This window comes from Oryzias latipes, chromosome 22 (assembly GCF_053564925.1).
Source record: "Oryzias latipes strain Hd-rR chromosome 22, Olatipes_Hd-rR_3.1".
NCBI classification, from domain to species: Eukaryota; Metazoa; Chordata; class Actinopteri; order Beloniformes; family Adrianichthyidae; genus Oryzias; species Oryzias latipes.
Window position 1 is genome coordinate 10,140,136 of NC_136258.1, and position 19,685 is coordinate 10,159,820.

The window sequence follows — 19,685 nt, forward strand, 5'->3', positions numbered from 1 at the left end:
TATTACTGTTATGATAATTTTTAAGTGCCTTTTCGCTTATAATTTTTTAGATCCTTGCGGATGATTAAATATTAGCGTTTCTGCCTCCAGGCCCAGTCCTGCACTTAGGGTCCTACACCTCCAGTTCCTGACAGCTGCACCCAAGATTGGGATTCAAAGCCAGCTAAACTCTTTTGCATCTGTCTGTCTAAACAGAGACTTCTGTTGCGATTTAAATGGAAAAGATAATAAAACTGAATGATACAAAATTTAAAGAAGGCAATTCTAAATAGAAACTATTGCATAAACACATAAACTTAGTTTCAGACATGTAGCGAGGAAGCTTTGAACTCAGTTGAGCTCCTTGAATAAGTGGATAGCGACTGGTCACGTGTCTTCAAGTCTCCGTTGGGCAGCAGCTTCTCTCGTTGTCCCTCACTCTCTCCCCCTTTGGTGACTCCGAGTACGAGTGGAGCCACAAAGGCAGAAGCGGCTCAGAATCCCCGTATTACAAGAAAATGAGGATGACAGAACACCGGGGGGTGTTATTACCTACGATTTTTCCTTAAATCTCTAACAGGAAATTATTAATGTTAATACTAAATGTTTATACTAAAAATTAAAAAAGGCAAAAAAAATACTTATAATTATGAGGCAAAAAGGACAGGTGGTCAAGCACCCCTTTGGCCCTATTTGTGCATGAGCCTGTGCCACAAGAACACGTTTAGAAACACCAAAAACACAATTTTCATTGGAGTGGATCTTTAAAGTAAAACTCTAATTAAATAATAGATAGCAAATTTTTAAAAGTGGAAAAAATGTATCCAACGTGCCCGAAGGCAGCATTAAATTCAAATACTTTTAACAGTTAAGAGAATAAAAAAGCTGAGATTTGCTTATGTAGGTAATTATTTTAAGTTGTTAGTAATTTAGTGAAGACAAGTTATTCCAAATAGCTCAGTTTAAAGTTTGTTCAAATTTGATTTGATTTCAGACAACATAGCATCCCAGTTCATCTCAAACCTGTTAATACTCTCAGACAAAAACTGGCTCATCCTAAGGACAAAATTCTCAGTTACAAACAGAGCAACGATGTGTACTCTATCCACTGCAAAGAGAACTGCAATGACCAATACAAAGGAGAAAGCAAACAACCTCTACACAAGTGGCTTTACCAACATCGCAGAGCCAACCCAAGTGGACCTGAGTCTGCAGTGCACCTCCACCTGAAGGCCACAAACCACTCGTTCGAGGACAGTGAAGTCCGAATTCTAGCCAGAGAGAAAGGATGGTTTGAGCGACGAATGAAAGAAACCATCTTTGTCAAGAAGGATAAACCTTCTCTTAATGAGAATGGTGGTCTCAGGTTTATTCTTCCATCCATCTACAGCAGTGTTTTGAAACCCAAACAAACCAGTTCCACAGAGGTCATTCACAGCTGAAAGAGATGACCAGGTTGGGGAGGGTAGCTACTGTCGCCCCAACCCCAGCTTAGGACGAAGGACTCCTAACGACCCAAAACCATGTAGACTAAGTAGACAATACTATCCCGTTTCAGGTCTGACTCCTCCCCCATGAGCACATATAAACCAGCTCTTTTAACAGCAATTTCAGAATTGACAAAGCCTCTTGGATAAAAGGTGAAACGTCTTCAAATTTAAAAACTAAGTCCAGATGACAACCTTTAAACCTACTACTATGATGGACTCAACCTGGATGAATGAGAGTCTCCATAGAGATATTTGATTAAATATATAATTATGAATTTTGAAACACTTATTTGAGGTCACATTTGATCATTTTAAGAAAACTCTAAGGCTAAACTAAAAGACTTGTGTTTTATTCATTTTGATGGTGGCTGGGATAGGCTCCGGCAGCCCCGTGACCCCTAAAGGGAATAAACGGAATAGAAAATGAATGAATGGTGGATTACTTCTATTTTTCAAATGAGTTTTCCACAAAACCTACTATCCAAATCAAGTTATCAGTCGCAAACTTGTGAGAGGTCAAAGAAAGTAGACATTCACTGCCTCTCTCCATCAAAATGGTCGTCGACACTAGAAAATCCTCTGTAATTGGATTTCAGATAACTCCTCTTATTAAGTCATTAGTTGAAAAATATCTCTTTTACAGAAAGAACCAGAGAAAAAGGAAAATTATAATGGAAGACAAATAGGGAAAAAAAGAAAAAAGGAGAACAGCAGAAACAGGGGGGTGGGGAGGAGGAGGGGGTGAATAAAGAAGCTCTTTTGTGTCCAGTCAGAAACTCATTTTCTTTTTGGTTGATGAAAAGAGAGGGAAGAGCAAAGTGGTCATGCAGCAAAACCTCCACCACCGCCTTCCACATACACACACATCCACACAGAATCACACTTCTGCACCCCCACTGTACTGTGGTCGACATAATTCTTATGATCACCTAAAACGAGTCAAAAAGATGTTTAAGAGGCCAAAGAAGATAAATTGACCAAAACTGGGATAAGCTCATGTTTTTATGACAGTTTCTTATTTTGAAGTATTTCTGCTTTTAAATGTTATTGAGTTATACCTATCCCACATAGTTTAAATTAAATGTATTTCTTTATTATTGAAAATGATAAAAGATTAATAATTTTCATATTCAGTGTTGAACTTATGTCTTATTTTTCTTATGTCTTATTTATACTTTTGCAAATATATTTGGTGGAAATCATTACATTTCCTCCAGTGCTGTATTTGCAGTACTTTTAACACAAAATGATTATATAAAAAAGAAAAAATACATTCTGCCTTACCTGTTAGAGATGAGACAATTTTAACAGTGGATCTCATAAAATATAACAGAAACTATAGCTTTTTGCAAATGAAAATATAAAAATGTTTTAAAGAGCTAACTGACATTTAGTTGTACATTATTCAAAAGCAAAATATATAATTTTGCTGTACTCATTTTAAAAAGAAAAAAATTCTTATTGTGTTTTGTAGTCATAATGACCTAAACAAATCAATTTCGTTGCAAAAAGACACAAAACAAGATTTTTTTTACTCCTCATCTTTTAAGATTAATGAAAAAAACAATATGTGTCAAATATACTGCTTGTTGAAGGGTTTAATACCTCCAAAAATAGGCTAATTTAATGTTTTTAAATATCTGATTTAGTTTTTACATACAATTAAAAGTTAAATTAAAAACACTAAAAAGAATTAGCTGTTATGTTATTTTCTATTGTATTTTACCACGACAACCAAAACTCATGCAACTCACATGAAGACTGATGAACAGAAAAGAAAGACTTTAAAAATGTACACAGAATAAATCTTTGAAGCCTCTAGAAATGTAAAAGGTAGAGAAACGTGAGCCAGCATGAACAGCACAGAAAAGCCAAATGTAAATAGAATATCAAAAAATATTTAATGTATTGAAAATATGTAAAATAAATCAGTGTACTTTTCATTGGGGTCAGATGATGCATTTCTAGGAGTGGTAAATTTTAAGTTGTACAGACATTTTCAGGAATTGGTTTAGCCAGCCGAAACCGGTCTTATCTATCTGGAACAGCCTCCCTGAAGTCGTAAGACAGGCCTCTTCTGTGTTCATGTTCAAATCTAGACTTTAAACATTTCTGTTTAGCCGTGTATATGACTGAAAGGTCCTATCTGCACTTTTCTTTCCTTTTCTTCCTTTATTTTTAATTCAATTTTCAAATTTTTTCTTTTCTTTTAAAGTAAATTTTACGTTTATTATTTCTATGATGTATTGTGATTTTAATGCATTTTTCTGTTTTGTGATGCACCTTGAATTACTTTGTGTACGAATTGTGCTATACAAATAAACTGCCTTGCCTTGCCTTATCTATATTTCAGGGTTGCCAAAATTCTTTGGCATGCAAACTACTTTTAAAACAAAAGAAGAAGTGAACAGCGGCCCTGCTCGGCGGAAACAGGCATGTGGGTCTAAGCAACACTGCTGCCTGAACAGGCTCGGATCCCTCAGTCGGAAACCGTGAACACGACTGCGGGCGTCGCGGCAGGACGGCTGGGTCAGATGGGGCCTCCTCGTTACGCTTCCGATCGAGGAGGCACACAGGTTGGCCTGGGCTTAAATAAACACTTCTGCGTGCTGTACTGGGCCTCCGCCAGGGACCCTGCACGCAAGAGGCTTTCCAACGGCAGAAAGAATGTGTGCTCAATCGACTTTATTAGCACCCCTGATCTATATTGTACTCTAAATAGGAATTCAGATTGTGACGAAGCATCACATACAGTAGGCGTGCCTCCACACATTTAACTCCCCCCACGTTGAGGCAAGCCTCGCTCTGCAGACTGCAGCCAGGGGCTTCTCGCCTGCTTGGGACTTCTGAGCCTTATGGAACCAATAATAAAGTGATCCACTGGTTTGATTCTTGTTTTTGTTTTTCCCCTCTCGAACTAATGTGGAACAGCGACGGAAAGCGGCCATCAATCAGACCCAGCTACGGCCGCCGGAGTGAAACTCACCATACTAAGAGAGACTGAATAATCTCCTGAACCCAGAGATGAAAACATGATTACCGATGCTTTGTAGAGCTTTTAAAAATAAAACCAATCTCTAAACATCCTTCATGCCTTCAATGATATATACACAAACACCGTTCCATGTACCGAAACCATTTGGTGGTTTTTGGACAGGCGTTGAGCCTCACCTTTGATGCGCATCAAAAGAGAGGTATCCGACGTGAATTTGACGCGCAAATTGCCAAGAAATAGCGAAGAAATCTACAAAAGAGTAAATTCGTAAACTCGTGCCGTCCTATGTAAATTGCCCATAGGTCACGTCCTTCAAAAAAATAGATATTTTTTCTCTTTTAGCTTTCAGTTTTTTTCTACCATATTAAAATGAGTGAATTAACGATCTTTGTATCTTTTCACACATTAAAAAACGTATTTTAAAAACATTATTATTATTTCTAAGCTTTTCCAGCAGACATCTCACCTTCAGAACCTACAATCTTACTTTGCATCTAAACCCAGACACACACTATCTGTCCTCTCCACCCCAGGCACTGGAACACACAACAGAGGACATCAGAGGGATAATACAATTGGAAAAGCTTTACAGCGTGTAATGATAAACCTGTGCATGCATGTGTGTGTGTCTGTGCCCAAAGGAACAAGCTAATGGGTTTATATCTTCCCATGATAGCAATGATATGAAGGCTGTGTGATTTCATTAGACGTGTGTGTATGTGTCCACGCACGCCGAAGATGAGGACAGAGATAGGCTGGTCTAATGCACTACATTCATTGACAAACAGTGACACACACAGGCACACACAATTGCATTTCCCCCTATTCATCTGCTCTTTTACCTAATGTACAGGCAGGAGCTGAGGATAAAAAAAACAGATGTGATACATTAATTGGCCCCTTGTCACCCCAGTATTTCAACCTCTGACATAAGCGTGCAAATAATCGCACACTCTTAGACTCTTGCTGTCACCATCGGGAGCCCTAAAGCTGCCAGTGCAATTACAAGCTTTGTTTAAAGGGCACATAGGCAGCATGGGTGTTGGTGACTGTCACCAACGACATAATAATCATTTTCTTATTAAGGTGAAAGATCCTTTGCTTATCTGCAGGCTGCGCCACATTATTCCTTCTCCACTAACACTTAACATAGTATTAATTTGCACACAAATATTGATCCTCACATAAGAAATAAGAAGTGACAGACTTCATCTGCACTATACAGATGCTTAAATCAAAAGGTTTTAAAAATGCAGATCAAATTACACACAAAAGAGCCAGAATGATTTGCGTCTTTTAACAATGATATGATTACTTCAGTGTAATCTTCTTTGCCTAAATGTTTTAAATTCATGTGGATGTGGCTGAAGATATATAGAGCAGATCAGCAAAGGACAGAAAAAATAACAACTAAAAAGCAGTCCTTACAGATGTGTCTTGTTTAGTTGATGATCTGTGAAATTTTATGTTAAAAACCCATCTTTTGATCTATTGTAAAATCCTTCCTAGTGGTCTTTTAATTATTATGTTGTTTTTAGCCAAAATCTAAAAACGTACCATTTTGTAGGACAGCAACCTTTTTGAGTATGAGGGTTATTTTATGGATCTGTGTGGTACAACGGGCTACAAAGGATTAGTTTACTGCAAATTTCCCAAAAAACTAAACCACAGACTAGTATATTAATAGTAATGATAACAATAATTAGCAGTAACTATTTTACACTATGAATTTATTGCTCACAGCAATTGACAATTCTAATCAATGATTTATACAACAGAAATGACAAGAAAAACAAGTATAAACATGAAACATTGATTTATTTATGTTTATCTGCTCAAACATTTGAAGGTCAGGAAGGACACTAGTTGTATTGGTGGTAAAAAAGTCACTTCTAACATTTTTTTAAGTCAAGGAAATTACAAATCTTGTCAAAACAAGTTTTTGAGTTTTTTGAATATTTATGAATGAAAATGTAACATCTCGTACAACATTTTCAGCTTAATACTGTTAGTTTTAATCAATAGTTTCTGTGATTTGTCTGTTCATCTACTGTAGGTGGAAGGCCTACAGAAAGGCCTAACTGGCATTTTTGCTCTTTATCAAAAAAGGTTTTGACAAAAGCTCCTCCCACAGAGCTTTGGGTTAAAACACTTCTAGACAAACGTCAAGCAACAACTTTGACACATGTTAAAACAAAGAAAGTAAACGTGAATTTAAAGTTCATTTAAAAGAAGTGCATAAGAGGGGCGGGGCTAGTGATCCATTGTGATCCATTGTACTTTTAAAAATTACCTAATTTCCGGACTACAAGCCGCTACTTTTTTCCTGCGCTTACAGCCCTGCGGCTTTTTCAGTGACGCGGCTAATTTATGGATTTAATTGGCGGCCTAATTTATGGATTTAATTGGCGGCCTAATTTATGGATTTAATTGGCGGCCGCCATGTACGTATTTTCGAACTCAGTGAATAGTTTGTATTCTCTATCTAACACCAAGCACGAGGCATTTTTATTCAACACACCTCTTAGCAGCCAAACAGCATGGACTTGACTTCAGGTCTTAGACACTTCAGTCATGGTTCAACAAAACGAAACACGCATGCCCGGCCGCATCCCAGAATCCTTTGGGGCCATTAGACCCAACGTGCACGTGATCGCCGCTACAATATGATGAAGCTTTCAAGTTAAAAGCAATCGTTAAAAGCAGCGTAAAAAAGTCCACCGTCACCAACGGGTTTGGAAAAGCCGGTTTGCTGCGTGACGGAGAGAACAGCGCATGGAGTGAATTTACACTCCATTTACGGTTTCTAAGGAAACCGTAAAAGCGGAATTTTGCTTTGAAAAACTCACAGCCTCCGTGTGAGCTGGAGACATCTTCTCCTGCTGATTGAGCTGCGGGGCCGATGGCAGTCTGAAGGCTCCCACACGTAACAACGCACCCGCCCCTCATACACAAAACGTACAGTATTAAGTCCGATTGCTTTGCACAGAAACGATTTGCTCCATCCACCGGCGCAACGGGGACGAAGTGCTCCTCCTTGAAGTCGCCCTGGCCAGAGGTGTCGGAGTAGATAGGAAGGGGAGACAAGGAGCGCGCGGGGCGGGAGCGGAGCGCGGGGCGGGAGCGGAGCGCAGAGGCGTCCGCGGAGTGCAGAGGCTTCTGAATTCTGCCGCACGCGCCGCACTGAGGCGCGCGTATCGCGCTGAGGCGCGCGCTTTTCAGTCGCCGCTGCTTTATTTTACCGTTGTGTTTTCTAACCAGCCTGTTACTCCCATAACGCTGCTGCGACACAAGCGGAAGGAGAGCTTTTCCCGTTCACCCCTCCATGCACTGCTGCTAATTCTTAAACACGTACAACAGAATGGCGAGCCGGGCGTTGGCCCCGCCTTTAGCCCCTAAGACTCATGGGAAATGTGGAATCGCGGATGTAAATTTCCTCATTATAACTGAGGGATGTAATGTTGATTATATGGTTACTGTTTGTAATTTTATGTTAGATACCTAGATTGTCAATAAGTAAAAAAAAAAATGAAATAAAAACACCATAACTGAGGGACTTGTGAACAGAATAGAGCTCCATGCTGTTTGTCAGATGTCGATACACTTAAATACGTGACCCAGAGGCAAAATTGGCACCACCCACAATGTGCTAATGAATTGCACTCACTCTGGGATGCTGGGCGTGATCTGTCAGGATGACAATATCGGCTATCACATGCGCGGCTTGTACTCTGACGCGGCTTGTGTATTGTGTATGTATAAAAGCAGTCAAACACGTGAATATGGGTGGGTGCGGCTTGTAATCGGGTGCGCTTTGTAGTCCGGAATTTACGGTATATTAAATTCCGTTACAATATGTGATGTTTTTAAAGCAGGTCTTGCCGGCGCTTTAAGTGGTCCTCACAGGCAACCATGCACCCGCGGGCACTGCGTTGGTGACCCCTTTTGTAGGACATAGTTTCTGTAGAGCAGCAGTGGTTCATTCGAAATTTGGCCCGGAATTGTGGATTGGACCATTGGTGCGGAGCAACCCCGCCCCTCCTTCCCCTCATTGTTTCTAAAAGTTCTCCGTTTACACGCTCTTCTCCTAGCTTAAAGCCCCTCACATCCCCCACCTAACATTACCTGCCCAACAAAAATGGTGAGCAATATTCTTCTTCTTCTTACTGCCTTTTACGCCTTAAGACACTTAGGGTAGCAATGAAATCTTTCCATTTATGACAGTCGCGGGCCAATGGTTCACCAGCTGTGTCCAAATTCTTTTAGCTCGGCCTTTACCGTTCGGTACCCCCGGTGAACTTCAGCCGTCCTCTTTTTCTTTTTCCATCTGGTGTCCAGTGTTGTGCTGTCTTTATGATTGTGTTTTCTTCACTCCTGAGTATATATACAATCCATGTCCAGTGTCTTTTGAAGATAATTGTTGACATGTCTTCTTGATTTGCTGCGGGACAATAGATCTTTATTGGAGATCTTTTGGGGCCAGAAAATTCTTAATATCCTCTTCAAATTTCTGGTGTGGAAGTTAGAGCGTTTTGTCGAGTCTTGCAGTGTCATTCTCCAACACTCTGCTCCATACAGTAACACTAACAGAACACAGTTGCTGTAGAGTTTCAAGTTGGTCTTGGTGCTGTACTGTTATGACTTCCAAATATTGTTTATGCTGATGAATCTTTGCTTTGTTAATCCTGTTCTGTATTTCCTTTTTACTTCCACCTTCTGACATGATGATGCTACCCAAGTGAGCAAAGCTTTAGGTGAATGGTAAATACTGGTTATTGACCTTGATGGGGGGCTGTGACGTGGTGTTAAAGGATAAGATCTCTGACTTTCTCTGGTTGATTTTGAGACAGACTTGTGATCCAAATCGGCTCAACTGGTCAATCTTGTCCTGCAAGTGTCGGTGAATGTGAGAGAGCAGTGCCAGATCATCAGCAAATTCGAAATCCTTGAGGGTAGAGAAGAGCGTCCATCTAAAGCCAGTTGGTTCCACTTAAGTCGTGCGCCGCATCACCCTGTCTATCACCAGGTTGAAAAAACGAGCTGACATCACACATCCTCGACAGACTCCAGTTTTCACGTCAATCCAGATGTCACTTCCTAGCATCTGTAGTTATTATAGAAGCTTCTAATCAGTTGTATCGTGTGGGTCGGTACTCCACAAGCCCTCAAGATTCGCCACAAGCTGTGTCTGTGCATGCTGTCAAAAGCTTTTTCAAAGTCTATGAAGTTTAAGGAGAGCTGTTGCTGCCATTCAGCAATTTGTTCTTTGATGTTTTTGAGAGCAAAAATCTGTTCTCTGCATCTCCTCCCTTTTCTAAAAGTGGCTCGTTCCTTTCTAAGTGTTGCATTCACAGTCCAATAACCTATTGAGGATTATCTTGGCCAGGATCTTGCTGGGGATGGACAGAAGGGTAATACAGCGCCTGTTGTTACAGTTGCTGAGTGTGCCTTTCTGTGGAATTTGATCATTACACTTTTAGCCTATTCCTCAGGTATGTTTGCTGATGTCCAAACGGTCTTGCAATATTGGATCCATTAATCTGTACAGTTTTGAATCAGATGTCAGCTCAGACAAGGAAAACTAAAATGTCCCGGTACATGGATCATGTTGTCTACAAAGGGATGCATCAGAATGGAGCAGAGCAAGGAGCTTGTGCCCTGACCAAGATATTTGCAACATCACAACAACAATCTTTTTCAAACAGTTTTTTTTATCTGCTTCTGATTCACAAAAATATGAATAAAGAAATACTCAGACATGCAATTTTAAGCTTGATTTTCCTTGCTGTACCACTGTGGCGGCAGTGACCTCCTGCTCCACCTCATCTAGTGGCTATACCACATTAGAGGCTGTAACCTCCCACTTCACCTCATCCAGCGAAGTACCACCTCTGCTGCTGTGCTGTCCTGGCTCTGCCTCACCCAACCTCAGCTGCTGTGACCTTCTGCTCCACGTCAGCCACAACCTCCTACTTTAGCAGGTGTACCACCTCTTTGTGGCTGTGACCTCCTGCTCCGTTTCACCCAGCGATTGTACTTCCTCTGTCTCACCAAGTGATAGGATAATGCCATGGGTACTCGAGGAGTGTGCTTCTGAGATGGCTGAGCGCCTGCAGACTTTGTTTAATTGGAGCCTCCTGGCAGGTCAGGTTCCTGTTTGGTGGAAAACCTCATGCCTTGTCCCGATTCCCACGGTGTGAAACCTGGTTGTGGTAGAGGATTACAGACCAGTGGCTCCGACATCAGTCGTTATGAAGACTCTTGAGAGGCTGATATTACGGCTGCTAAGGCCACAAGTACAGCAGGCTCTGGAGCCTCTGCAATTTGTTTCATCAGGAGAACATTGGGGTGGAGGATGCATTTCTTTACATGCTTTACACAGTACAGTAATGTTTAGACTGTCCTGAACGTTACGTTCGGATTATGTTATTTATTTATTTATTTTTACTTGTCCTGTCCAACAGCTGAGCAAACACATGAGAGCTAAAGGCCTCTTGTGTTAGATATATTTTACTTTTACAATAGGGGTTATATATGCTCTGACACACCAGAGGTATGTTTGAATAAACGTCTTTTGTAATTTAGGCCAAACTTTAGTCCTCTTATATTTTGTGTTGGACTGGACGAAAAAGAAAAGAAGTGAGGAAAAGAGAGAGATGTTAGAGAGGGGGGAGATAGGAGGATGATTATAGAAGGGAAGGGGGGGGGGGGGGGGTAAAACCATGAAGCAGCATGAAGCAACAAGTTGCTGGATGGTTATACTCATTACAGTGAGGTTCAGATGTAAAACAAATCTAGAAGGGGCGTGGCCTGTCCACACACACACTCACATGCTACCAACATACCTGTTGGCTCCAAATATGTTCACATACAGACATGTCAACATGTACACAATACAGTTAATGTTCACACACGCATACTTATGCATTCAGACTAGCAAGTGTGAAACATTTCATTCAGTCACGCAAACTATTTGTGCAAAGGTGAGCTAATACCTGTGCCCGAGTGAGTGTTTATGTTCTTTTAAGGTGGATGATGAAATGTAAGAAAAGGGTTATGGTTTTTGATTTTCAAGTGCATTTAACACTATACAATCAATGTTACTGAGCAAGAAGCTAAGATAACTGGGTGTTTTTATGTCTTAGATTGAAAACTAATTTACAGAGAGGCCTCAGTTTGTCAGGTTGGGAAACACTGCATCAGGAACTGTAATCACTAGTAATAATGCTTTCCCCAGCCCTGTTCACCTTGTACACTACCGACTTCACATGTATGTCATCTACAGAAATACTTTGATGACACAGATGTAGTTGGATGTGTGAGGAATGGGGATGAGCGGGAGTACAGAAAGTCATCTCTGATTTTATCGTCTGGAGTAAACGTAATGGACCCCTTTCACACGCATCTAAGACAAAGGAGATGATCACATGAGCCTGTCAAAATTGATGACAACATCATTAAGATTGTTCCTACTTTTAAATACCTTGGAGTTCCCCTGGACAACAAACTTGACTGATTGATACAGGTAAATACTTCTTTTAAAAGACTCTTCTTTTTTAAAAGGCTTGAATCATTTAAGGTTTGTAATCTGATGCTAAAAATGTTTTACCAGTCAGTTGTTGTCAGTGCAGTTTTTTATGCAGTGGTTTGTTGCGGGAACATGATCACGGCAAGATGGCAACTTTTGTACAACACAATTCTTTAATTCACAAGGGACTTTAATAGCCTTGAAGAACCCATACGCATTGTGACAAAGTGGAGTTCAAAGCCTTGCCAAAAGACACTGAGACTCCCAAGACGAGGACTTGAACCTCTAACTTTCAAATAAGCAGACATTTGCTGCTCCAGAGAGAAGAAAACGAAAGGGCCTCAGTAAAGTGACTCAAGCTAAAGCTTTTTTCAGTTTCTGCAGCACTAACACCAAAACCTGAAACCCAGAAGTGCCAGACTTACATTTTTATTTTAGTCTTAGACTTTTTTCCTCAGAGTTTTCTTATTTGAAAAAGAATTAAACCTTTTGAAAATATTTCATTACTACTGCTAAACATCACTGCATCAATCAAACCAAAAAAAAATACATTATTAGTCATAAATTAGAAAGTAATTATTTAAAACTACAACCACAATGAAATACACACTCACCTACAGCACTTCCTTATATGGTGATGTTTTAGACTTTACACCCAATGAACAATGATTATTATAAAATAATTACCTTTCTCACATTGATTAAATTTTGATAAATAATCTCACCTTTTTCTCCAAGGCTCTCAAATTTTTTATGCCAAATTCACAACGGCTATTAGAGTTAATGACACCAAACCTGATGGTTGCACTTCTTGCTCTATGTTATTTTTCAGGTCCCCTCCTGAATCCTAAATATCTGGTCACATAAACGTACTTACATTCAAACACCTTGCTGCGGTGTGCATCTGCACACCTGAACACACGCGCATACGCAGCGCAGATTAGCTTGTTTATCAGCCAGAGGGGGTCCTGCTCCATCAAGGTGTGATCGAGTCATTGATGGCTAAAACTCATGTGTCTGCACAGCTCTCTTTGACAGGTGTGTCGGTGCACAGACACACAGCTCGTCTTTGAAGCATGACCGAAAAAACAACAACACATTTTTTTTAAATTAAACCCTAAAAACAAAATATAAAATACAACCTTCTACATTTTTTCCCTTTACAATTCATTTAAAGGGTTTGATGCCAATGTGTATGATTTTCCTTTAATCCCCTTGATGCTTGAATATATTTCCAGAAAAAAATGAACGTACGTTTTAGCCTTTTAAGCAGATGCTAAACAAGGTAATTTTGGAGCCGAAGTGGTTTGATGCATATTTGTATCAATAAGCATCAAGGTTCTGTAATTACCTTCTAAAACACCTAGAAACTTGCTGACAATTGCAAAGTGTGATGAAACTTACAACCATTTTAGGCAACTATTGGCAATATTTGGGGTATTTTATGGAATTAACCACTCCGCAACTCTTACTATAGATCTTTTCACTTTAATAACTAAGGAGAAAAATGAAAAATAAAACTAGTCTGATTAATAAAATAAAGGGAAATACTGTTAATATTTCAGGGCACATCAACTAAATCTTTTTAGTTGTACAAATTTGCTAAATGATTGATAGAGGCATCAAACACCCCTTACACCATGTTTTCTTCCATCCATCAAAACAGAAACAAATATCTCTAAACCCCAGCATGCATTTATAAACAGACACAAACTCAGTCACTTATGCCACTAAAACCCTTACCCTCACCCTAGTTATGTCTCAAATCCAGCTGATGGATCAAAAACCTGTCACTTTATGGTGCTAATTTGATCATCATTTTGTTAAAAACAGCAACATGCTCACTCTTTCTTTAGCTGCTCTTCTGTAAACTTTATGTCAGGCACTAGCAATGCATAAATTACTTCAGTTTTTAAGGTTCTGCCTTCACCTTGTTACGGCCGTGAGAACACGCTATCCTCATCACGCGCAACAGAGCGGGGTCTCATTGGGACAATAGGCTCTATTGTGAGTCGGCATAGAGAAGCCAAGCAGGCCGCTGGGCGTTTGGCAGCCCTTGGTGTGTGCGTCTGTGTGTGTGTGTGTGTGTGTGTGTGAATGTGTGAATAAGGGGGGATAATAGTGCTACATGCCCAGAGCTGCCATCATTTTACTGGGAAAAGAGTGTGAAAGGGAGGAAAAGGTGGTGACACACACTATGCACACAAACACAGCATCGCTATCACACTGAGCCATATGCTGACCCCAGCCTCAGTATAGCTATCTCTGCCAATCAACCACTAGAGGGGATGTCCCACACATGCACACAAGCCCTAATCCCGAGAGTGAAATTTATACACAAACATCATTATCAGCACAAGTGTAAATGAATGGATGATGTGCGAATGAAATCTGATCCACACACACAGATTCTGGCAGTGTGTGTTGTGCCTGCGTGCAGCAGTCCAGTGTTTCTCCAACATTGTTCTCCAGAAGCACCAATCGCCCAGGAGCAGATGGAGGGTTGCCACAGTTTGCTCTCTCCCACAAACAATTGCACAAAATCAGCACAGAAATCACTTTCAAGTTATTCTTTAGCTTCCTCAAAAACATATAAGCTGTTAATGTTGGAACAGAACTTTTGGGGATTCAATTTTGTACATGACAGAAATCTATATTTATTAAAAAGTAATAAAAACACTGCAGCATCATTAATGTACGTGCTTTTTTAGTTATACATTTTAGTCTATTATTGTACATTAGATATATGAATTTAACGATTTCGTATTTTGATTAAAAAAACAGTGTTATTGGATTGTAAGAAAAGGTGAATTGCCTCATCTGACTACATAAATCAGATTTCCTCAGATAGAGTAGCACCTGAAGCCAAACACTATGATATCAAGTTGAAATCGACATTCGCCTGATATGAACCGCATTCATCAGCATTAGGTTCTAAACCTTTTTCCTGTAGTTAAGGTTACGGTGAAACCAATTTACCACCCAGCAGGCCTCTTATTTTATTTTTTATCTTTGTCTGGTTTCATTCATGAATCCAAGATATTCTGTGTGTTGAGTATAGCTGTGCTGCTGTTTGTGAACATGCAGAAAAGTTTTATAAATTGTTGCATTTTGAGGGGTACTTCTTCAAAGAGCAGTGAAACTGTAACCTATATAAAGGGTGTGTGTTTGTGTGTGTGTTTGTGGATGGCTCTTCTTGCTGCAATAAGCTGATATGTGAGATAGAGCTGTGCTCGCAAACAGCTGCCCCAGCAGGCTGGCACTCTGGGCGGGTGTGCTGTGTCCTGTCTGCTTTTGGATGGCTCTGGGCATGGTAAAGGAAAGATCAGACACAGAGAGAAAAGGCAGATGGACGGCCCTGAGGGCCAAGACACAGAAAAGAGGGAGGGATCAGTGCAGACGGAAAAAGGAAAGAAGAGAGAAATGCCAGTTATCATTGACATGTTTTGCCTCGCCAACCTGTCTTCTGTCCGTCTGCTTCTCAGTTATTTCTGTGCGAGATCCCTTTATCATCCTGCGCAGAACACTCCAGTTCACAAAGAGTTATGAATCACTTCCAAAGAGTTAATTATTGATTCCTTTATGTAAAAACATTATGTGTTTTGAATACATTTTAATGACTAAACTCTAGTAATCGTCAGTTATTTTAAGTTACATTTGAACTTCCTTTCATTTATGTTTTAATAGTTGGAATATCCTATAATCTATGGAAGCAAATTGTTTTCAATTGAAAAGCAACACCCTTTCTTTTGGTTGTAATTTTGTTTTTTTTGTGCACATCTTTTCAAGAACTACAAGCAGGCTGGGTATTACCTTCACCTGCTCATGAAAACAATTATATGACGTGCAATTAAAGTTGAAAAGCTACAATGTGTCCATATTGTAGACATGATCTGTGTTCGTCTCAATATCACCGGTCTGTTTTGTTCCTCCAACTAAAGTTATTCACAAACATTGCAGAGCAAAAAACATTGGGGAAGTATTAGTTATATTTACCAGTTTGAACTGTTAATTTCTGTTTGTGATTCGCATGTTCCGACTCCGGCGACTCCGGCTTCTTCCCACCGTCCAAAAACATGCTTCATAGGTTAATCGGTTACTCTAAATTGTCCCTAGGTGTGAATGTGAGTGTGCATGAGTGTGTGATTTGTAGCTCTGCAACAGACTGCGACCTGTCCAGGAGGTGCAGGATGCCCACGAGTGGCCGGGAAAGGCTCTAGCAGCCCCATGACACCGAAAGGGACAAATTGGGTTTAGAAGATGAATGACACAGATCATGTCTATGACATGGACACATAGATAGATAGATAGATAGATAGATAGATAGATAGATAGATAGATAGATAGATAGATAGATAGATAGATAGATAGATAGATAGATAGATAGATAGATAGATAGATAGATAGATAGATAGATAGATAGATAGATAGATAGATAGATAGATAGATAGATAGATAGATAGATAGATAGATAGATAGATAGATAGATAGATAGATAGATAGATAGATAGATAGATAGATAGATAGATAGATAGATAGATAGATAGATAGATAGATAGATAGATAGATAGATAGATAGATAGATAGATAGATAGATAGATAGATAGATAGATAGATAGATAGATAGATAGATAGATAGATAGATAGATAGATAGATAGATAGATAGATAGATAGATAGATAGATAGATAGATAGATAGATAGATAGATAGATAGATAGATAGATAGATAGATAGATAGATAGATAGATAGATAGATAGATAGATAGATAGATAGATAGATAGATAGATAGATAGATAGATAGATAGATAGATAGATAGATAGATAGATAGATAGATAGATAGATAGATAGATAGATAGATAGATAGATAGATAGATAGATAGTCTTTTATTGTCGTTTGCACAGCTTTTACACTGACATACGATATTACTGTAATTGGGGCTTTTCAACTTTTAATTGCAGGTCATCTTATAGTTTTCATGAGCGGGTGAGGTTAGTGCGCCCAGCCTGTTTGTGGTTCTTAAAAAACATTAGTAAAACACAAAAAAACTAGAACAAAACACACCCATTTCTTTTAATGAATACATTATCCCTCCATAAAAAACAAACTTTAGAGCAAAAGAAAAAAATGTATTTATTGAATTTGAAATTTAAAAATTATCTTTATTCAGAGATTGTGTTCCTTTTTAAAACCTAGTTTTGTTATAAGCATTCACATATCTTATTTCAGACAATGAGTTTGTACAGACAGGAAAAATACTCAACTAAGAAGGGAAAAAAAATCTTAGGAAGAGGGAAAACAGACAAGATTAAAGAGACAGAAGGAAAAAGCTTCACTGACATGAGAAAATTAGATCCACTAGAGAGGCAGAGCAAGGACACAGAAAATGAAAACGTAAAGAGGAAAAGCAATCCAAGTTAAAACAAACAAAAATTGCAGCAGCACTTAAAGAAATGACAAATTTGGAGCTTAAGAGTTTAAAGAATTAAAAAAAAGGAATGAAAAGGATATAAAGAAGTGGGAAGCAAAAAAGAGGAAGAGAACGAAGAGGAGAGCAGAAGAAAGAGAGTAGTAGAGAGATGAGGAGTCAATAATGACTGATTACTGCATTTCAGCCTGTCAGAGATATCGACCTGCTGCTATCTACAATCAATACACACCAGGATACTTGCAGACATGCACAAACAGCCCCGAACAAGCGTATGCGACACGTGTCATCATGCGATCACACACACACACACACACACACTCTCTGTACAACAGGCTCATGAAAAACTGCAAAGGTCTGAAGGAGTGAATGCACACCAAGCACACACCGTGTGTGAAAGAACGTGCATGTGCGCACACAAAAGAGCCTGGGGCTCTGAGCTGGAGTCTCAAGCTGTGCCCAACAGTGTCGCCGTCTTACAGGTTGACCCACCACCCCCACCTCCTGTCTTCTGAACTGGCTAACATCACGTCCTCTAAATATAAAGTATTAACTCTTTGAAAGGAACGCCTGAAGTTAGAACTGATGCTTCACGGCGCCAGGATTCACGGCTCAAATCGAGTAAGCAGGTCTCATCCACATCCCCCCCATGAAGGGACATGGGGACATGGACAGAATGAGCAAGGGACATAGGAACACGGAGGGGAGGAGCAAAAACCAGTTGAAAGGCATATGAAGTGGTAACAAAATGTAAAATAATAGATTAAAAAAATTAGATCAAAACATGACAAGTGATGGATTGATCAATAGGATTAATTAAAGAGACAAAAACATGGAAACTGAAACAGGAAAGATTCTAAAATACAAATAAAAAAATCTATCATCTAAAGGAAAAGGAAAATATTTTTGAGAAGAAGCATAAATACATTTGTTTTGCGCTTTTAACATGAGTATTTGTTGTTGGACTCTGATGAGGAAAACTGACAAACTCCACTACAAATTAGAAATGTATACTTGTTATATAGATATTCTCTCCTAAAAGTGTATTAAAATCTGAATCAAATACTTTACATACGCTAAAAATTTCTTTAACTCTCTCAAAAGTCAACAGAATTTTTTTAAGCTGTAAATTTCTGCATTTAGATTTTAACAAAACAACCAAATTATTTGGTTTGCAATAAAAGTCTACACAATTTAGAGAGACAGATGGACCATTCAGTGAAACAGCTTCAAATGCAGTTTAAAATCAACCAAAAGGTCCGATTGGATCAACGCTCTAAGTGATCAATAGGACGTGTTTTAAGTGTCAGATTTGCTTTTATTTTTAGCTCACCTGAATCCAGACTACAATTCCATGCATGTGAATGCAGTCGTGCCTCACTCATCCGTCTTTGGGTGTAAATGAATGTGTGTGTTTATAAAACCGAAGAGCAAAGCCTCGGAGGCACAGAGCAGAATCATCGATAGGCATCGACTGACAGCCAACTAAACTACCATCACACCGGATCAGGCAGACAAACTCAACACACTGCAGTTTTTCTCTTCTTCACAACCATGTTCACGCACAACTACACAGAGGAAATGTGTGAATACCAACTTTCTACCCTTGTCTGTGCACGACAACTGTGCACTTCTTTAAATGTGACACTTAATACCGATTAGCTGCAGCTTTATCACACTAACACGTATGGCTTGAAAGCTAAACACCACTGGTCAATGATTTGGTATCCTTAATCCATGGTCTGACGATAACTAAGATTCTCACTCAAACAAAAGGATTTTTGTAGCTGTGTACGCACACTTCTGAATCCTAAAGCTGGGCAAACAACAGGACAAACATTTAGGATTTAACGTTTATGCTAAGTTTCTTTTAACGAACGATCTGCATTTGATTCAAAGAGGTGATTTTCAGCTCAGAAATAACACTGGACGAGAACATTGAACATAACTGTCCACTGCATGCATATCCAGCAGTGCAGACTTAAAAGAGAAACAAGAGCTTTGCAAAATGCCCGGATTCTTGTAAGAACAACTGAAAGGACTTTGGTAAAGAAAGCCCCTGCTTGTGGTTTAGAGTGGTCTCAATGATTAGTTTTCTGTTCATTTATCAGATATTAAAAGCATTTTTCTTTTTATTTAGCCCAGTCTTTGTGCTTGAACAGCTTCAGAGAACTTTAATGAGCTTCTTTGCTCCATTTTCTGCTTTGTGTAGAAACAAAATAAAGTCATCCCTTTGGTTTAGTTGCTTGATTAGGCTAGAGCGA

At 39.3% G+C, this 19,685-nt stretch overlaps 1 protein-coding gene across 10 annotated transcripts in view; it reads right to left on the reverse strand.

Moving 5' to 3' along the window:
• The window catches only part of ralgapa1 (Ral GTPase activating protein catalytic subunit alpha 1), a 94,279-nt gene that overhangs the window by 12,361 nt on the left and 62,233 nt on the right, over positions 1–19,685 (reverse strand). The window lies entirely within an intron of this gene.